The sequence below is a fragment of the Notamacropus eugenii genome, chromosome 4 (genome assembly GCF_028372415.1).
Source record: "Notamacropus eugenii isolate mMacEug1 chromosome 4, mMacEug1.pri_v2, whole genome shotgun sequence".
Taxonomy (NCBI): domain Eukaryota; kingdom Metazoa; phylum Chordata; class Mammalia; order Diprotodontia; family Macropodidae; genus Notamacropus; species Notamacropus eugenii.
In genome coordinates this window covers 245,975,791-245,995,138 of record NC_092875.1, presented here as the reverse complement: position 1 = coordinate 245,995,138, position 19,348 = coordinate 245,975,791, and the positions used below count along the sequence as shown (strand labels likewise).

The 19,348-nt window shown below is 39.0% G+C and overlaps 1 long non-coding RNA gene across 1 annotated transcript; it reads left to right on the top strand.

Annotated features, from left to right (window-relative positions):
* Positions 1-3,824: 3,824 nt before the first annotated feature.
* Positions 3,825-17,380, top strand: LOC140501123 (uncharacterized). The gene is made up of 2 exons (XR_011966071.1): positions 3,825-3,914; positions 16,791-17,380. It is a non-coding gene; the product is annotated as an uncharacterized lncRNA (long non-coding RNA).
* Positions 17,381-19,348: the final 1,968 nt, after the last annotated feature.

Here is a 19,348-nt window from a genome sequence, read left to right as displayed (position 1 = left end):
TAGGCTCTGGAGGTGAAGAGGAGGGAGAGAGGGAGGGGAGGGGAGGGATCCAAAGAGCAGGGGAGGGGACCAGTACGGAGGGGAGGAGGAGGGGGAGGGGACGTTGTGCGTGTTCTAGAGAAAGAGGCTGAGCTCGAACAGAGCCTGCAGTGTGTGGGGTGAGGAAGGAGAGTAGCCCGCGAAGCCCAGTCCCAGCCCAGTCCCAGAATTAAGACTAGTTCCACTACGCCGAGTACAGGGGATCGGAGCTGTGCTGGATGGCTAGCAGCTCGGGTTCCAAACGCCTGAGGGGCACAGGTGGGAGGATTGAGATCCACCGCTAAAGTCTCTATGTCAATAAGTGTCCCACAAGACCCACCCCAACCCTGCCACCTTAGAGACGCCCGATACCCACACCGTCCTTAAAAAAAAGTTCCCCTTGGGTTCTTCCCAATCTGTCCACTCAGAAACAAACAGGGAGAGAAATATACCAAATAAAATATTTCGACTAAAAGAGAAAATTCGATTGGTATCAGGTTCCTTCTCTCTTCACTCCCTCCACCCCCACAAATTAAACACGACAATGGGGGATGGTCTTGGCTACTAGCGAGTGGGGGGCGGGGAGTGCTGTTGGTTTAAGTTTGTTTCCGACCTTAGACCTTTAGTACCCGCTTCCCCGGGGTTCCCGGGATTGCTAGTCTTGTCACTAGTGGGGGAATTTGGTTTCTAAAACAGCTACAGGATAATTCCACTGCTAAATTAACCAGCTCTCCCTTTCTCTCTGTGCCTCATCTCAGTTTCTCTCCCTGTCTCCACTCTCTTTCTCCCTCTTCAACTATGTCTCTGTCTCAATCTTTCATCTGGTTCCGTGAAGTTCACGTCCGCCACTCCCTTGTTATTACAATTCAGGCTAGTAGTGAACATGTAAGTGTATGGGATCAGGTGAGTGAAAAATGCTCCCATATTCAGGCGTAAATAGTAACCATAAATTTTATCAGGTTTTGTATACTCAGTTTGGTCTTCTAAATATCCCTCTACACGCCCACCTCCACCCCACTCCAAATTCAGGTAAGTCTCCCTTCTGGCAGGTCTCGGTGAGAATTGAGTATTCATATTTTCTCCTTTCTTTTCTCTCTCCAAATGGTTATCACAACTGGGCACAAATCAACACGGTTCTTAGCAGGAAAAGTGACTGGGAATTAAAATAACTCGTTCCCCAGGGGTTATCAGCTGGATATCAGTCCGCATCAGTTTGTACAGAGAGAGTCTCATCTGGCGGGAGCTGTGTGAAGTCTGTCTCGCTCCCTCGAGCTAACAAACATCATTCCTTCAGATGGACGTGACCCAAAGACTGGGGACAGAGAATTTAACTGGGGTAGGAAGTGCTGTGTTTTGAGGGGCGTTTTTTCTTTCCATTTTCTCCTCCAGGTAAATAGAAGTAAAAGCATTTCTAATACGCGTTAGTCCTGATTGCCTTTTGTTGTTGTTGTTCTTGCATTCGGTTTCTCTAAGATTTCTCTTACGCTTCTTGATAGAACCGCTCAAGGCAGGTAATATTCAGATATTATTGGGGTCTAAGTGATCGGTGTCGAATCTAAACAGAAAATTTATTTCCTTTCTTTAAAAACTGAATTGTGAGCACTATGGTTCACTGGTAGGGAGTGAGGGTGGTTAGAGGGGAAGGGAATGAGCTAGGGAGAATTTACCCTTCCCCCTTCCGCCAGTTCTTCGTTGTAAATTTCTGTTAAACACTTAGGGATTTTTAAATCTTTACTGTGAAGATTCCTAGTTTTGCTTACTTTCCTCTCCAGTTAAAGTCATGTATCCCAATTTCACTGCAGTCGCGTTTGGAAAGGAAGTTAAATAGAGAAGAGAGTAAATACAAACGATTGAGTAGTTTTAAAATTAATCCACTTTTGATCGAGTGTAATTGTGAAGAGAAAGTAAGGCTTCTGTTCAGTTGCTAAGTGAACGAGTTTTGAGTCCTGAATTACCTTAGAATTTTTTAGCAAGCAGTAGTTAAATTAAAATCAGATTTGTTTGCTCTAAAGTTGTCGGAACTATCGCTGCTTTAGACGTGTTTTCCAATTGAATCCAACTATTTTGTTCGGTTTTTTCCCATTAAAAAATACTAACATCCCCCACCCCATAAAATTAGTGATTTCTGAAAAGAAATAGCTATTTCATGGAGGTTTGCCTATGAGCTAAGTAATTAACTTCGGAGTCCGAACGCACACGTCCATTGAAGTCCCCAAGACTTTTTCTAATGTTTGTTACCTAGTCTAAGGATACCATCTAGAAATTTTCGATTATGAAGGTGGGGCGCGGAGTAGGGGAAGGTTTGAAGGGTTGGGCTACTATTTTTACAAAGGAACTGAATGCTTTTGACCAGTTCTTTACCACGTCTCTCACCACCGGCTGTTAAGAGAAAGTTCTGCCAAGCTCTGCCTAGGCTAGGAATGAGAGGAAGAGAGACAGTGGCCCTACAAATTTCAGTCTCTTATGGCTCTAGACTCCCAAACTTTTTATTTAATTTTTTCCCCCTAAAACAGAGAAGAAAACTATCTGTATAAGTCTCTGTTGAGCAATGCATTTTTTTGCTTTGATTTCCCACCAGAGCTGACATTGGGGCTGCCCTGGTTAAATCTCAGAGAAAATGAGATTAAAATAATGTAGTAATAACAAGAAGTACTAAATCAAAGATTTAATTCCTTTAGGTTGAAGGAGCACTCGGGTTTGCTCCTTTTAACTTGCCCTTTTTCGGCTCTGGGGGATTATTTCGATGGCAAAATGCAGTACATTTTCAAAGAAACCAAATCATACTTTGGTCATCTACTAAGCGACTCTCTGACTTGGAGAGCCCCTGGACTGGCTTCTTTTCTTTCTCCCACTAAAAATCATTTTTCGAAATGAGTGGGGCGAAGGTGTGGAAAGGAAGATCTCTTTTAAAGAGGGGGGGGGGAATTCAAGAGTTTGAGAGAGCTAAAAAAAAAATGGTGTTTTTTTTCCAAAAGTAGACTACTGATTTCTTAGGAACTACTCTTTCTCTTTCGTTTTCCCCCCTTCTCTCTCTTTTTAAAAAGTTGTTCATCTTAAACCATTTCACTCGGTCAGATTCAGAACATAAAAAAAGACAAGAGACTTCCATCTGATTAGCCGGGAGAGAGGAGGAAAACCTGGTCCCTATGATTTCATTAAAATAGTGAGTCGAGTGAATTTGGCTTCTCTGGGGTTTTCTCCCCTGTCAGGAGGTGTGATTTATTTTGGCAGAGTTGCACGCATTATTCTTAGTTTTAATTGAACCATAATGCGTCAGTTAATTGAGTTTCGGGAAGAGTTACAAAACTGAGGAGATTTGTGTTCTTAGCTCCGTTTTTAGTTCTGTTCTATAGGCGGTGAGAACGAGCTTAAAAGAGGATTAAGGTCATAATATACCCTTACAAGGTCAAGCCTAATATAATTTGATTTGACAAAGTTGATGGTTTTCTTTCAGGGGGAAAAAAAACCTGAAATAAAAAACTTCAATAGAAATCTTCAACAGAAAGTTTTTTCGACTTGAGGGTGCTTTTGAAAGTTCAGATTTGTGATGTCTCCCCTCATACACCATATTTCTTCTGACCTAAAGATCTCCTGCTTAAAGGTTTGGGTCCAGCTAAATGTTTCTGTCACCCTTATTCCTACTCCAGTGAGAGAGACTCAGTAATCTTAGTCTAGTCTACCAAAGGGAAATCTTTGATTTTCAGAAAATGTGGATCACCAGAGATCCCTTGGTGTATTGTCCTTTAAAAAAAAAAAAAACAATACAAATTGTTTAAAATCCAAAAATGTTTATTTTTTATTTCAAGGAAAGGTCACCGAATGGTGAAAGCTGATTCTGCCCAGGTGTCCTTCCCACCCCATCCATCCACCTCCCCAAACCCAATCCCCTACCCCAGGTAAGAAAAACTGTGAATGTTGATCTTTTCAACACATATAAAAACACAATCCTTCGGGAATCAAGGAGGCACCATGGCTCCTGGAGCCGAGAGACTTAAGGTTCCTAGGCTTGGATTCCTGCTGGGGATGCAGGCTGCAGTCCCCTGGAGGGCGGGGCTGGGTTGGGCCTGGCCGCTGCTGCAGGGAGGTGGGATATACAGTACGAAAGGTCACTGGTAGCATTCTTCTCCTCACCATGTTTATATAGCTAAATGTACTTCATACCCGGCTGGTAAGCTATGGCAGTCGAGATAAGCAGGCATGGGTGGGGGGAGGGTGATTGTGAAAAACTCCTTGCTGGAGGTACCTAATATTCAATCCTTAACCATTCTTTTTCTTTCCTTCCTTCCTTTTTGCCTTCCTTCCTTCTTCCTTCAATCCTTTTTTTCTTCCTTCTTTCTCTCCCTTCTTTTTTCTTACCATCCTTCCATCTTTCTTTCCTTCTTAAATAGTGTTATCCAGGCCACCCAATAAGAAATTAATTTTTCCCCTTCCTGCCTCTCCCAGTCATAGGTTTTGAAACCAAATTAATTTTGCTATTAAGTAGATATCATCAAAACATCAGTGATGGCAAAAGGTTGTCTTCTACAGAAAATTCATCTTCCCTTCCTAACAATAACAAAGAAAGGAATCAAAATTCCATCCCTAATAAACCGATTCTCCTTCTTCTCTCTGCCATGATCCCTAGGAACTCTTGGGACGTATTCTTTCACCCAGAAACCTTGAACTAGTTTTAGCCAGATTGATCTCCCACTAACTTCAGAGTTTGCTCAGCTCCAGTCAGACTATCAGGACCCAGTGCAGTTTTGAGGATCTCAGACCCAAAGGTAGGAGTAGAATGTGGTGAGCCAAGACAGCTTCAGGAAAACCTGGAATTCCTGTGCTTTCAGAAATGTTTCAAAGCTCAGGTGGAACAGTTTTAGGTGAAGGGATTTATGGAACCCATATGGAGGGTTTCAATCTTTCCCACTAAATGTTCATTGAATAGACTAAGTCCCTTTTTAAGATGAAGCACATCTAACCATTCCACTTACTGGGTAGATGGAGTTGGAGGTGAGCTAAGTCAAAATGACGTTCTATTATTTTGTGAAAATAAATCATACAAACAAAATAGCATTTCCATTGACCTCTATTTGCTCCCTCCACCCAAATAAAATGGAAGGTCTATCAACACCAGACACAGAAGGCAGATCCTCATGTAAAATGGTGATGAACAGGACCCAGAATCACAAAGCCTCCTATAGACGGGAGTAGATAAAGGAATGAACATTAAGGATATCAAGACAGGGAAGGGTCCAACTCTTGTAACAACTGAGTTGGTTGTAATTAATTCTATTTGTTTTCATAATTAATTGCCATCCATTTTGACTTACTACAGGATGTTTCTAAAATCCCCTCTAGCTCTAAATCTCCAATACTCAAAGAGAACATGAAAATCCACAGGGACCTTAATTTAGTCCCTTGCCTTACCTTTGTTCCAAAGTAGCAAAAGAAATATACATTTCCCATTCTAATTCCTGTCCCCACTTTGGGGAATGAGAAATTTGGGAGCCCTTGAGATCCCTGAGGATGCTATTCTGACACTGGAAAAGGGGGAATGGAAAAAGAAAAGAGGAAGAAAAGACTGAGAAAAAGAGGAAGAAAAATCAAGAGGAAATTGAGGACTGCGGAGGGAAACAGAAGACTCCCTGAATTTCATTTCCTCTTCTCATGCCTCCACCCTTTTATCCCCTAGACCCCAGACCAAGAAGGAAGTGCTTTAGTTGCTGCTTTTAACAAGGATTCAATAGATGGGGAAAGATTCAGCAGCAGTGAACACAATGTTGCTCTGACTCCAATCGACAGCCTTAGCTTCTCTTCTTATTGCCTCTCTACCTAGTCCAGTTACTCAGCTGCCAAGATGTTCTATAGCAGCACATGAGTAAGTGCTGATGGAACTTTACTCTACCCTAGAAATTATCAATATCTCTTTCTTCCCATCCAACCAAAAAAAGAAAAAAAGAAAAGCTGAGACAGCTTCATTCCCACTGAAGTACAGCTTAACCTTTACAACTCTGTTCCTGCTCCTAACAGCGCAGCCCTCTCCTCTGTGTCCCCACACATCCAAAGTATCTTTGGATGAAGAAGGGGTCCCAACACAAGGGACCAATGGTGATTATGAATAACAGAGCAAATTCTTCAACCCCAAATAAAGGCAACCTGTTCCCCTAAAGTGCTGCCAACACCACTGACTAGTCTCAGGTATTCCTTGCCATACTCATCTTTTTTTTATGGGAAGGTGAATGTTGGCTCCTCCAAGGCCATCTCAGCATAAATTCCAATTTATTTTCAAAGAAGGAGAGAGGAATGGGAAGTAGTAGCAAATAAAGCCTGAGAAACCCATGTAACACACACACACACACACACACACACACACACATCTCCTAAATCTAGGAGGGACTTTTTTTGTGTTTGTTTTTAAAGAAGCCCCAACTGATTCCATTACTTACTGAAAATGTCACACTTAAAATCCTGCTATTGGGCAATGATACATAAATTGGAACTATAGAGATCTCTTTAACCAAATCTTCTTCTCTGTTCATTTCTCAAGGACATTGTGCACTGAGATACTGTACTAGAATTTTCAATAAACCAAGAATTAATTATTTTAATACTTATTGATCATGCATTGTATTGGCAGAGGAACTTCACACTCTGAATTTGAAGCATTTGCAAGTCTCTCAACTGGCAATCTTACAAAGAAGACTTGGCAAATTCCAATTAAGCAGAATTTTCAGGAAACATAGGACAGAGCTGCTCCCTTAATATTTGGGGGAAAATAAATTATCCCACAAGTGTAACTATTGCTCAAGTCTCTTCCATACTTGGGACTCAGAAAAGAAAGGGTTCTCTCATATTTAGGGCATTTCTGGGGACCTTAACTAGTGTTTCTATGTAAAATTTGAATAGGTGATGCCCAAATTTAAATATCTTCACTTACCCAACTGCTTCCTGGGAGTAGCCCAGCTTGTCTGCCCTCTGAGTTTTCTCTCAAAGCCACTTTTCTAACAGTATCTCTATGGAGGTTCAACCCCAACCTCCTCCAGGCATGGAGGTATGTCCAAAGACATGAGGAAGGAGATGAAATGAGAAAAAAATTCATTCCTTGATTTTGATTGCTTTTAAGAAGGAAAATGCTTGACTCAGCCCTCAATGTTCCTATATAAGAAATATCTCATAGAAGACTCCAACTGAACATTGAGGAAAGATGGTGAACTTGAAACTCTTCAGATAAAACTTCTCATAAAGGAATCCATTGTCTCAGCCATGTCACACTCCCTCAAGCTTTTTCTTCATGCATAGAAGAACACCAGAGATCCAAACCCTGATGATTTAGAGTAACAGGAAAGTCCCAATCAAAATGATGAGAAAGTACAAAGTTCTACTAATGCATGGTTCTGCTTACTTTAATTTGCATCAGGTCACATAAGTTGCACCAGGAAAACAAAGTATATGATGACTCTAACAATGAAAAAGTAAAGAACCAAAAAGCAAAATAATCAAAATGAAATGTTCCTAAATTCTAATTAAATTATAATTTAGCTTGCTAAAGAGGAGATGTGAGAGGCACTACCATCTTCCTTTCTCTACAGAGGCCAAAGACTCTAAGTATGTAATACTGAGTATGATGTCAAACTTTTTTGATAATTTGTTTTGTTGAACTTTTTTCTTTTTTAGTACCTTTAAGGGCTTTCTCTCTGGAAGGGAAAATTAGCAGGGATACATTAATGTAGAAATATTAAAAGAAAAAATATTTTTAAATAACCAAAAATAGATCTAAAGTTCATTGGCTCAATAAACCAAAAAGTACTCATTATTGAGAATACAAAGACAAAAGTGAAACAGTTCCTTCCCTCAAGGAGCTTATGAATATAAGCTCAGAGGAGAAAACGAGTACATGCATAAGTATACACCAGAAAGACACAAAATAGATGCAGGGTGATTTGGGAGAGAAACCCCATAACAACTCATTTCTCTCATTTTTAAATTTCAGTTTTTGGTTTTCTGAATGATTTTTATTAGGGAGGAAAGAAAGAAAGGAAAAAAAGAAATGGTGGGTTGTGAGGAGAGACCTGTTGAAAATCTAAAGTGACTCTTCAATAAAAGGAATGAAAGCCAAACTGATGGGATTTTCATTTTTTAAAAATTACTCTCAGAAACAAAAAAAAAAAATGTAGATTCAAAATATCAGGATAACAATTCTTTTTTTCTTTTTTTTTTTTTTAATTCTGAGGACATAGGGAATATAACAGAAGGGAATTAGATGACCTCTAAAGAGGTCCTTTTCAGATTTAAAATTCTATGGTTCTGTGGTCTCTAGGTTAGGGTGGTGAGAAAAGAAAGACATTTGCTTTTGAGAAGGAAGATCCTGAAAGAAATGTAAAAGAGCTTCAAATGCTTGCGCATTTTCTTTTCTTTTAAGGTTGTGCTTGTGCCCAGAGCCTGTTTTTCTCCCATCTTTGACAATCGTGATCTTCTCTGCCTTTGATTTATTGAGTGCTGTCGTTTCTCTGCTCTTTACTTTCACAATCACACATTCAAACCCGATAAAGTTCAAGACCCTGAATGCTTCCAGCTCTCCCAGATTTACAGTCTTGCTGCCTCCCAGAGCAGCTCTAAGGCTGATTGAATCCTCATGCACACAAGAAGTTGGCAAGAATCATCAAAAAAGCCAGAAGAGACCAGAGATGGTGCTTCCCATGTGAAACATTACCACCCCGTGTCTGTTCTGTTATTTAAAAAAAAAATCTTACAACATTCCCCCCAGAAAATGACAGTTACCATCCTCCCCTATGTTAATTTCAATATTTAATGCAGTCTGCTGGCCAAGTGTTAAAAAGCTAACTGCCTATGGGCCTGTTATTACATGGTCACTTAAAACTTAAGTTAATGTTAAGGTGGCCCTCATGACTGCAGCCGGAAAGATGGGGAAAAGATGCTTGGCTATCAAGAGTTCTGAGTTACGTTCCTAGGTTGGACTAAATGGCCTTGTGACCTAGGGAAAAGCATTTAACTCCTTTCTGCCTCAGTTACTTCAAATGATAGAAATATTAATTTGTACAAACACTGACGCTGAATGAATTATGTTTGGCGATTTAAACTGACTTTCATGGAGGGTTGGATGAGGCTAAATCTGAACTTGTGATTTTATCGGTATGAAGAATTTTTAGTGTGGAAATTCCCTCCACAGATACAGATCTTAACTCTTCTGAGACAGGAAGCATGGCATCATGAATGAAGTGCTAGACTTAGAATCAGGAAGATCTGGGCTTGAATTCTGCCCAAGACACTTAACTGTAAACCTAGAGGAGTCATTTAACCTCTGTGAACCTCCATCTCCTCATCTGTAAAGTGGACCCGTCTCACAGGGTTGTTGGGAGCATCAAATTAAACCATTTATGTAAAGTGCTTTGCAAACCTTAAGGCTGTATAAAGATGAGCTATCATTCTGTAACTTAGAGTATTGGAGATGTGATTAGGGCTCTAAGAAGGTAGGCACCTTTCCCAAGCTCACATAGTATGGAAGAGCACTTTTCACAATCTGCTTCTGACACTTACGGGCTGTGTGATATCGGGCAAATCACATATCTTCCCTGAGATTCAATTTCCTTCTATGTTAAAAAAAAAAAAAAAGATTTTTGATTACATGACTTCTGAGACCCCTTAAAACACTAGATCTAAGAGTCATTTCATCTCCCTCAGGCTCAGTTTCCTCATATGTAAATGAGATTAGAGTAGATGACCTTTGGAGGAGAGGGGGGGCCAGTCTTTCCTGCTGCACATTTGTGAACTTTCTACTGATTTCCCAAGTTGACTCCCTACACTAAGCTGCCCCGCATATAAAACCCTGTATATCCATGGACTAACATAACGTGAAAGAATTAAGGCAATCCTTAAAAATAAAGCATTAATTTGTCCATTGTTATTGTGTGGACAACTAAGTGACTGCAATGGTTAGAGCATCAAGCCTGGAGTTAGGTAGATTCATCTTCCTGAGTTCAAATCTGGCCTCAGACACTTACAAACTGTATGATCCTAGGCCAGTCACTTCACCCTGTTTGCCTCAGTTTCCTCATCTGGAAAATGAGCTAAAGAAGGAAATGGCAAATCATTCCAGTATCTCTGCCAAGAAAATCCCAAATGGAGCCACAAAGAGTCATAGATAACAAAAACAACTGCCCAACAGTGCAGGCCCAGATCTTTCTAAGCACTGAGATGGCATTTGAATAATGAAATATATTCTAGATATGCATATGATATCATGCTGTTGAACAGCACAACTTGCAGAAGAAAGCATTTGTTTCATTCAATACAGCTGATATATGGGTACTTCATATTTGCTACATAAGTTATGTCACTTGCTTTGATTTATTTACATTCTCTTACAGTTGGATATGAGTATTTATTGACCTGAAAGAAGCATCTGAGGCAAAGGTCGTTTAAAATAGACCTCTTTTCCCCCCATAACTCTACATGACTTCATTAGAAACATGTGCAAATATCCCCAAGTCCATAAACCAAAAAATTTAAATATTTTTTTCTGTTTTAAAATAAAAGTTGAACTCAGAGTCTGCACCTGGGGAGAACTTCACTAGTGTCTGAAGGCAGGAAGCTGAGGTTTAGATATTATACTAAACTCCCTTGGCAGTGACAAGCTTTGGTAACAGTTGCAACCAGGACCTGTGCCTAACTACAGTCTTACTCAACTCTTTCAAAGTAAAAATTAAAAGATAGAGGTGAGATAAGTAGATAGACAGACAGACAGATAGATAGATGATAGATAGATAGATAGATAGATGTAGAATAGAGATTAAATAAATGAGTTATATTTTAATTGTTATTCAGTCTCTTCAGTTCTGTATGACTGTTTGTGACCCCATTTGGGGTTTTCTTGGTAAAGATACTGGAGGGATTTGCTATTTCCTTCTCCAGTAGATACATACACATACATACATACATATATACATACATATATACATAAATACACACACATATATTTTAATGGGACATTGGTGGAGGGAATTGAACCTTTGAACTCTGGATCTATGATCCTATGAACTTCTGTAGGAATGGTGGCATTTTGGTAAGCCCTGAGCCAAGATGCCTCTATTTGTAGTGCTGCAAATTGAAGCCATACAATTAACCAATCACGGCTGTTGGCTATTATAAGGTCCTAGACCAGGGGTAGGGAACATGGGGACCTCTAGGTCCTCAAGTACAGCCCTTTGATTGAATCCAAACTTCACAGAACAAATCCCCTTAATAAAACAATTTGCTCTGTAAAACTTAAGACTCAGTCAAGAGGACCCATGTGGCCTCGAGACTGCAAGTTTCCCACCCTTATCCTACACTGTCAGAACTAGAAGGGACATGAGGATCTATCCATCTAATGCTTGAAATTTTTAGACTGTTAGATCCTCTCATTTTACAGAAGAGGAAACAATCCCAGAGAGATCACAACATTTAAAAGTTATAACTGGGAGTCTGCTCCTATAAGACTCTGGACACACCCCAAGTATGGATCTACAAAGGAAGTCAGCTTTTGCATTTCAAAAGCATCTTTATCTAAAGATCTTAACATGCTTTTCTTAACTGTGAATAAGATTCAGTGAATAAGAAACTGAGGCAAAGGGAGCTACTGAATGATTTATTTATTTATCTGATTGCCAGTAGCAGATTCATGAATAAATCCCTAGATTGTAAGTAGAATAAAGCTTATCATTTTCCAACTATTTCTAACCAGTAATGGGGGAGGAAGGAAAAAGTAGTATTGATTTTTAAAAGAGATGAAGAAGAGGTGAAAGTCTATTGGAAAAACTCTGTAAGAATGGAAAAGATTAAGGGAAAGATTTCTTTTATTTAATTCCAGGAATTAACTAAACATGGTACACTCACTCTGAAGAGCCCCAAACTTGTCACAGAATAACCAAGTTCAGTAAATCAGAGCACCCTCATTCTTTCTGATGATTTCTTCACTATAAGTGGGTTTTTTTCCCACAAGTTTTTAAATACATATTGCATCTTTTCTGAGTCCACATAGGATCTATCAGTTCTGTTGCTTCCTTTTTGCAGTTTTATTTGCCTGTTTGCTCAGCTTCAAAAATGCATCATTCCAGTGACATTTTCACTGATTCAGAGCTGGAAAAAACCTCAGGTGTCATCTAGTTCACCTGCCCTCATTTTACAGAAGCAGAAACTGAGGCCCAAGTAGGTAGAATGATTTACCTAAGACCTCACAAGTCCCCAGTAAGAGATCTGAGCCATACCAATTAAACTATCAGACAATTACTTTCTAGAGCTGGATAAAATAATATCAAAATTCATTTGGAAAAACAAAAGGTCCAGAATATCAAAGGGACTAATGAAAAGAAATGCCTGGGAAGGTGGCCTAGCGCTACCAGACCTTAAACTGTACTATAAAGCAGCTATTATCAAAACCACTTGGTATTGGCTAAGAAACAGAGAGGTAGACAAGTGGAATAGACTTGGCACTCAAGATGCAGTAGGCAAGGAATATAGCAACCTTCTGTTTGATAAACCCAAGGACCCCAGCTTCTGGGATAAGAACTCATTGTTTGATAAAAATTGCTGGGAAAACTGGATAACAGTGTGGCGGAAATTAGGCATAGACCCATACCTGACACCGTACACAAGAATAAAGTCCAAATGGGTACATGATTTAGGTATAAAGATTGATACCATGAATAAACTGGAGAAGCAAGGAATAGTGTATTTATCAGATCTATGGAGAAGGGAAGAATTCTTTACTAAAGGAGAGATAGAATGCATTATGAAATGCAAAATGGATAACTTTGATTACATTAAACTGAGAAGTTTTTGCACAACCAAACCCAATGCAACCAAAATCCGGAGGGATGTAGTAAATTGGGAAAAAATTTTTACAGCTAAGCTCGGGGATAAAGGCCTCATTTCTAGAATATATAGAGAACTGACCCAAATGTATAATCATACAAGTCATTCCCCAATTGATAAATGGTCAAAGGATATGAACAGGCAATTTTCAGAGGAAGAAATTAAAGCTATCTATAATCATATGAAAAAATGCTCTAAATCACTATTGGTTAGAGAGATGCAAATCAAAACAACTCTGAGGTACCACATCACACCTATAAGATTGGCAAACACGACAGAACAAGAAAATGATAAATGCTGGAGAGGATGTGGGAGAGTTGGAACACTAATTAATTCATTGTTGGTGGAGCTGTGAGCGCATCCAACCATTCTGGAGAGCAATTTGGAACTATGCCCAAAGGGCTACAAAAATGTGCATACCCTTTGACCCAGCAATATCGTTACTAGGACTATCCCCAAGAGATCATAAAAATGGGAAAGGGTCCCACATGTACAAAAATATTTATAGCAGCACTCTATGTAGTTGCCAAAAACTGGAAGTCAGGGGGATGTCCATCAATTGGGGAATGGCTGAATAAATTATGGTATATGAATGTAATGGAGTACTATTGTGCCATAAGAAATGATGAACAAGAAGACTTCAGAGAGGCCTGGAAGGACTTATATGACCTGATGCTGAGTGAAAGGAGCAGAACCAGGAGAACTTTGTGCACAGCAACGACCACAGTGTGTGAGAGTTTTTTCTGGTAGACTTAGATTTTTGTAATAACACAAGAACTTCTGAAAAAAAAAAAAATCCCAATGGTGGACCTCAAGGCAAAATACCTTCCACACTCAGAGAGAGAAATATGGAAGTCACTCACATAATGTAGCAGATCATGTTTGTGTATGTGTATCTGTTTGTGTATCATGTTCTGATTTGTAATACGGATTCTTTCATTTATCTTAGTCTGACTACATAGCATCACTCTAGTGAAAATATACTCAATAGGAAAGTATATGTAGAATCTATACAGAATTGTATGCAGTCGTGGGGAGGGAGGGAGGTAGTGGGGGGTGGGTGGGGAGGGATAAAATCGCAATTGTATGGCAGTGATTGTTAAACATTAAAAAAAATAAAAAAAAATAAAAAAAAAAGAATTACAAAAAAAAAAAAAAAAGAGATCTGAGATGTGAACCCAGTCACTCCACCCCAGTCCAGTTTGCTCCCCTGTCCTAGCCTTCCTCTCCATAAGAAGTCTACTCTCCATTATTTGTAGTAAAGCAAATGGGGCATCAATTATTCTATTTAAAAAACAATCCACTCAACTTTTAAAGAACATTGACTAATGTTCTTTAAACGTACCTAATGTCTGCAAAGCACTGTGTCCGTGAAGGATCAACAAAGCCTAACTATGTATTGTTGTTGTGGTTCAATCATGTCTGACTCTTCTTGACCCCCTTTGGAGATTTTCTTGGCCAAGATCCTGGAGTCGTTTTCCATTTCCTTCTCCAGCTCATTTTATAGTTGAGGAAACTGAGGCAAACATGGTTACGTGACTTGCCCGGAGTCACACAGCTAATAAGTACCTGAGGCCAGATTTGAACTCAGGGAAATGAGTCATAGATTAGTAATGGATCGCACAGGCTTATTCTCTGCTACTCACTATTGCTTCTGCATATTCAAAATTGTGCTGAAACTATTCCTTTTTTTACTTCTAGGTAATCTTTGTTAGTGTTAGAGAATTACTTTCCACATGAAACTGATAGCAACTGGAGTGCACTGCCAGGATCTACATAATGCTTCATAGTGCCTATTTATTATTTTTTTTATTCTAGGATTCTTATCCATTCTATGATACCATGCTGACTCTCAGCCTCTTAAATAATATTTTTACCGATATTTTTTATTTTTACATCATCTACATTTCCTAATGTACCCCCACCCTCTTCCTCCTCCAACAAGGGCTTCTTTTATAGTAAAGAATGAAAAACAGAAGGGGAAAAAAGCAATTGAGTAAATCTAACCAACACATCAAAAAAAAAAAAAAATCCATACCAAAAGTCCACCACTTCTGCAAAGTGCCTTCTCATATCTCTTCTTTAGGGCCAAGCTCTGTCATTTCAAGTTTACATCATTCACTTTCAGTCTTTACTCATTCTCTCCATCTATATTGTTGCAGTCAGTACATATATTGTTATCCTGGTTCTGCTTGCCTCACCACCATCTGATCATCTAAGTCTTCTCTTACTTTTCTGTATGGTTTATAGATATCATTTCTTGTGGAATAGTAATAATCTATTACATTTATGTACCACAATTTATTTAGCTGTTCCCCAATTGCCGTTCATGTACTTTTCTACCATGAAAAATTATATCCTTTTAATAATGAATTTTATTAAACTGTTACTACACATGCAAAATGCCACTTTTAAAAAATAGGATGTACAAGTGGAGTTGTAAAGGTCAATGAGAAGGGAAGAAATCATGAGTCCCTCCCATGTATGCTTGCTGGAGATGAAAGCCTCTTCAGACAACCAGATGGACCACTGTTCCCATTCATATCCAGGATGTTTCTGAAGAGAACAGGCCACCAAACAATCAGCTGCATGAGATGATACAAAGTTGTCATGTTGCATTGAAGGCTTTCTGATGACATTAGAAACCAAGTGAAGAGCCTTGTACATGTTCTAGAAGAGGCTAAAAATTAGCATCCTTCCATAGCTCAGTCATGTTTTATTTTTAGCAGCACTAAGACACATGATGATGGAAAATCCCATCCCACAAATTTAGATAGCATTATTTTCCTTCATGTGTTTAACTTTAATTCTAATGTGTGTGAAGATCATTGGGAGTTTATCTGATAAGATACCTTTGTTTCTTAATGAGATTATGACACTATTGATATTATTGCTGAAATTTTTGTGATCCACCTCCCTAAGAACCATTCAAAAAGTCCTAGATGGAAGCCATTGGGTATAAAACAGGATGCCCCTCACCCTGAACCCTCTCCTTGCAGCGGAGAGGAAAAATAAGCTCAACTCTACCAGGCACATACCAAAGTATAAAATAACATAAAATCTCCAGGACTGAAAAAAAAAAAAGTCAGTATAAAACCCTTATTCCTATACAGATCTCGCCATGTGGGGAGAATCTAAGGAATGTAAATGGAAATGTCAACACAGGGATGTCATTTTTCTATTTGGCTCTCAGCTTTTCTTGGCTGAAGAAGATAGGATGGTTTCTTGAGATTATCTAAGATACAGTTCACCTTCTTCACAGGGGTGTGGTAAGGATTAAATCATCATTAAATGATTCTCAGAGAAAAACACAGTGAATGTTTTGGCCTTAAAAAAAATGAGGGAAAATGAAAAGAAAACTCTAATGTATTGGGCACCTATACCTATCCTGCCTATAATACTGGGTTAGCAGAGTTTTCTAACCCCCATAAGCAAAGGCTGTGGCATCACAGAACCAATCTCCTAAGTAAGAAACAACCATAATTTTCCATTAGCATTATAGCACTTTCTTCTGCACATTGGCTGTGATGCCAAATTCTGTTTTTGTTATCTTTTGTTCCATTTACCACCTGTCCACTTTTCTTGATGCCTAAAGCCACAATGTTAGTCAAGGCTTCTGTGATCTGACGGTATAATATATTATGATGGGGAAAGGTACTAGATTTGGAACTCAGAGAACCTGACCTCAAATCCCTCCTGGCACTGCCATTTGTAAGCTGTGTGACCTCAGGCCTCAGTTTCCCCATCTGTAAAATGAAAAGAGTAAGCCAAGATTCCTTTCAACTTTATGTCTGTGGTCCTGTGAACCAGTAAGGGTTTAATCATTCTTGTTGGATTGTACTTACATGACTCCCCCAAACAGATTCACTGCTTACAAAGTGGGTCGACTCAACTTTCTAATCACATGGCCTCTTTTTTTTCAGGTGCTTTGTTACAGATTCTGTTCCAATCCTAGCCATCGGCATTAATGGACCATCATCAGGCTGCGCTGACTAAGCCTCCTTTTCTACCACCATAGCTCATCTTTAAAATTACTCTTCATCTGATCAAGCCATTTCCTACTCTGAGCCCTCTTCTAAACTACCTTGGGCCCGGAAAACTCCCTTTTCTTCATTAATTCAACAGCTCACCAAATGTTCTTGCCAAGTGCTCTCAAAGAGCACCTGGGCGTGAAGTCAGGAGCGACTTAGGTCTGTGCGAGGCTTACTTCCCCAAGCCCAAATTTACTTATCTAGAAACTAGTGCTAGTAATATTGGTACAATCTAGCTAACAAATCAGTGTGAGGATCCAACTCAATCCCGACGAGCATTTATTAGGCTACTACAGGGGAGAGAAATACAGGATGAAATACAAGCCTGGCCTTCCTCTGCCCAAGAATTAATATTCTACTGGGGAGGGAGATTATTAACATTGTATAATTCTTAAAACTTCATAGAATTGTTGCATTGTACCAGAGCCTGAGATCCTACCTTCTCCATAAAAGTTCATAATTTTGGTTCAGTCCTGCATAAACATTTGGTATCCATGACTCCTTTCAGTTAGCACACTAACTTATACTTTCTCTTTTGATTGTTCAGGTGTACCTTGCTTTATACAATAGATGGATATGTTGCTGAAAATGTATATCTAGCATAAATTCAATTCCCCAAAATACCATTTCATCCCTCCATAAAATGGAAATTTTATTTTTCAGAAAATTATTTTTTTCATAATTTTTTCCAGAAAATTGATTTTAGATTGTCAGAAATTTTTTTTCATTTTCATGTCTAATTGAATTAGCAATTAGCAGTCACTTCCAACACTTTTCTCTCTCCTGTCTGGTTTTTGTCAGTCAATCAATTAATAAGCATTAACTGCACCAAGAAAACTCCCTCTTTTTAAAGTGAATACTTAAACAAAAGACCATTGTCTTTTAAGTAATTCATCTAACTTCTCTAGGCTGTTTCCTCTTTTGTAAAGGGAGGTCTTTGGACTAGATAATGACCCCTTAGGTCCTTTCCAGATATATTATTAATAATCACTCAATTTATCTGATTTGTACATGCAACTTCTCATATATCTAATTTAATTTAGCTTCAAAATGTTATTCCTAAAACCCACTACCTTTGTCCAAGTCTCACATCAGTTCCCTGCACAAAAATCCCCAGTGGCTCTCTATTGCCTCTAGGATAAAATAGAAAGTCCTCTGTTTGGCCTTTTATGGTCTTTATAATATGACTACTTTGTACATTCTGCATTCCAGCTAACATGACTTTCCTGTGGCTCCTCATACATGACATTTCATCTCCAGTATCTAAGCCTTTGCACAGACTGTCCCTCATGCCTAGAATACCTCCCCTTGTCACCTCATCTCTTAGAATCCCTAGCTACCTTCCAAGTTCAGCTCAAGTTTTTTCTGCCGCACAAGGTTTCTCCTGACATCTCTAAGTGTTAGGGTCTTTCCATCTCCCTTTCTGTCTGTCTCTCTGTGTCTCTGTTCTCTCTCATCCCTAATTCCTTCCAAAATTATCTTACATGTATTTTTCATTTACTTGCATGTGTATATATTGCTCTCCCTCCCCCCAGAGTGTAAATTCCTTGAGCACAAGAAGTTTTGTTCTGTTTTCTTTTTCTTTGTACCCCTAATATGCCTGGTACAAAAGCATTGACTTAGTAAAGGCTATTGGCACTGGATTGTAATGGTTGCTGTTTGGTTTTTTCCAGTTAATGTGTCATGAAGCCTAATGAAGAAAGTATAGGATGAGTAAAGGCAGAAAATCTCTCCACAATTGTGAACAGATCCTGACCCTTCCCAGTACTTCTACCCCTACCCTCACCTTCTATCACCTTTTCACAAAAGATAGTCAGACTCACCAAAACATTTCTACAAATGCTTGAGAAGGAACATGCCAGGTGAACAGTAGTATCACCGAAGAAGTTAAAAGATATAGGATGCAACATGAAAGAGGATTATGGTACATTGAAATCAGATGACAGTGGTAAGAAGATGAATGTATATATCATGGTTCCTACCACAGAGAAATAAATGCTGAGGTGAGTCTGAAATATGGTTTTTAAAGTCTTAGCAGAGTATTTTCTGGCCTCAAATCTGTATCTAGTTACTAGTTCTGTGACCATGGCACGAAGGAAGCTTTTCAGATTAGTGATGTTATTAATAAGATTTCCAAAGTCACCCCTGGGATCCCCCTTTCTCATTGATGAGGTAAAGCATTTCAGCAACTCAGTCCCACCCCACTCTGCTATTCTGGAAAATTGTTTTTATTTATTGATGACTTGGACACCAATCTCTCAGGAAGACACTTTTTCCTCTCTTGAAAGCACTCAAGATGGAATTCATTTCAAAGATCTTTATCTAATATAACTTTCTCAATAATCTCTGAAGAACAGTCATTTATTTCCCTCTTTTAGAATAATTCCCATTTCTATAATGAGTTATGGTTTTTGATGCTTCACAACAGCTCAGGGACAGGGTAGTACAAG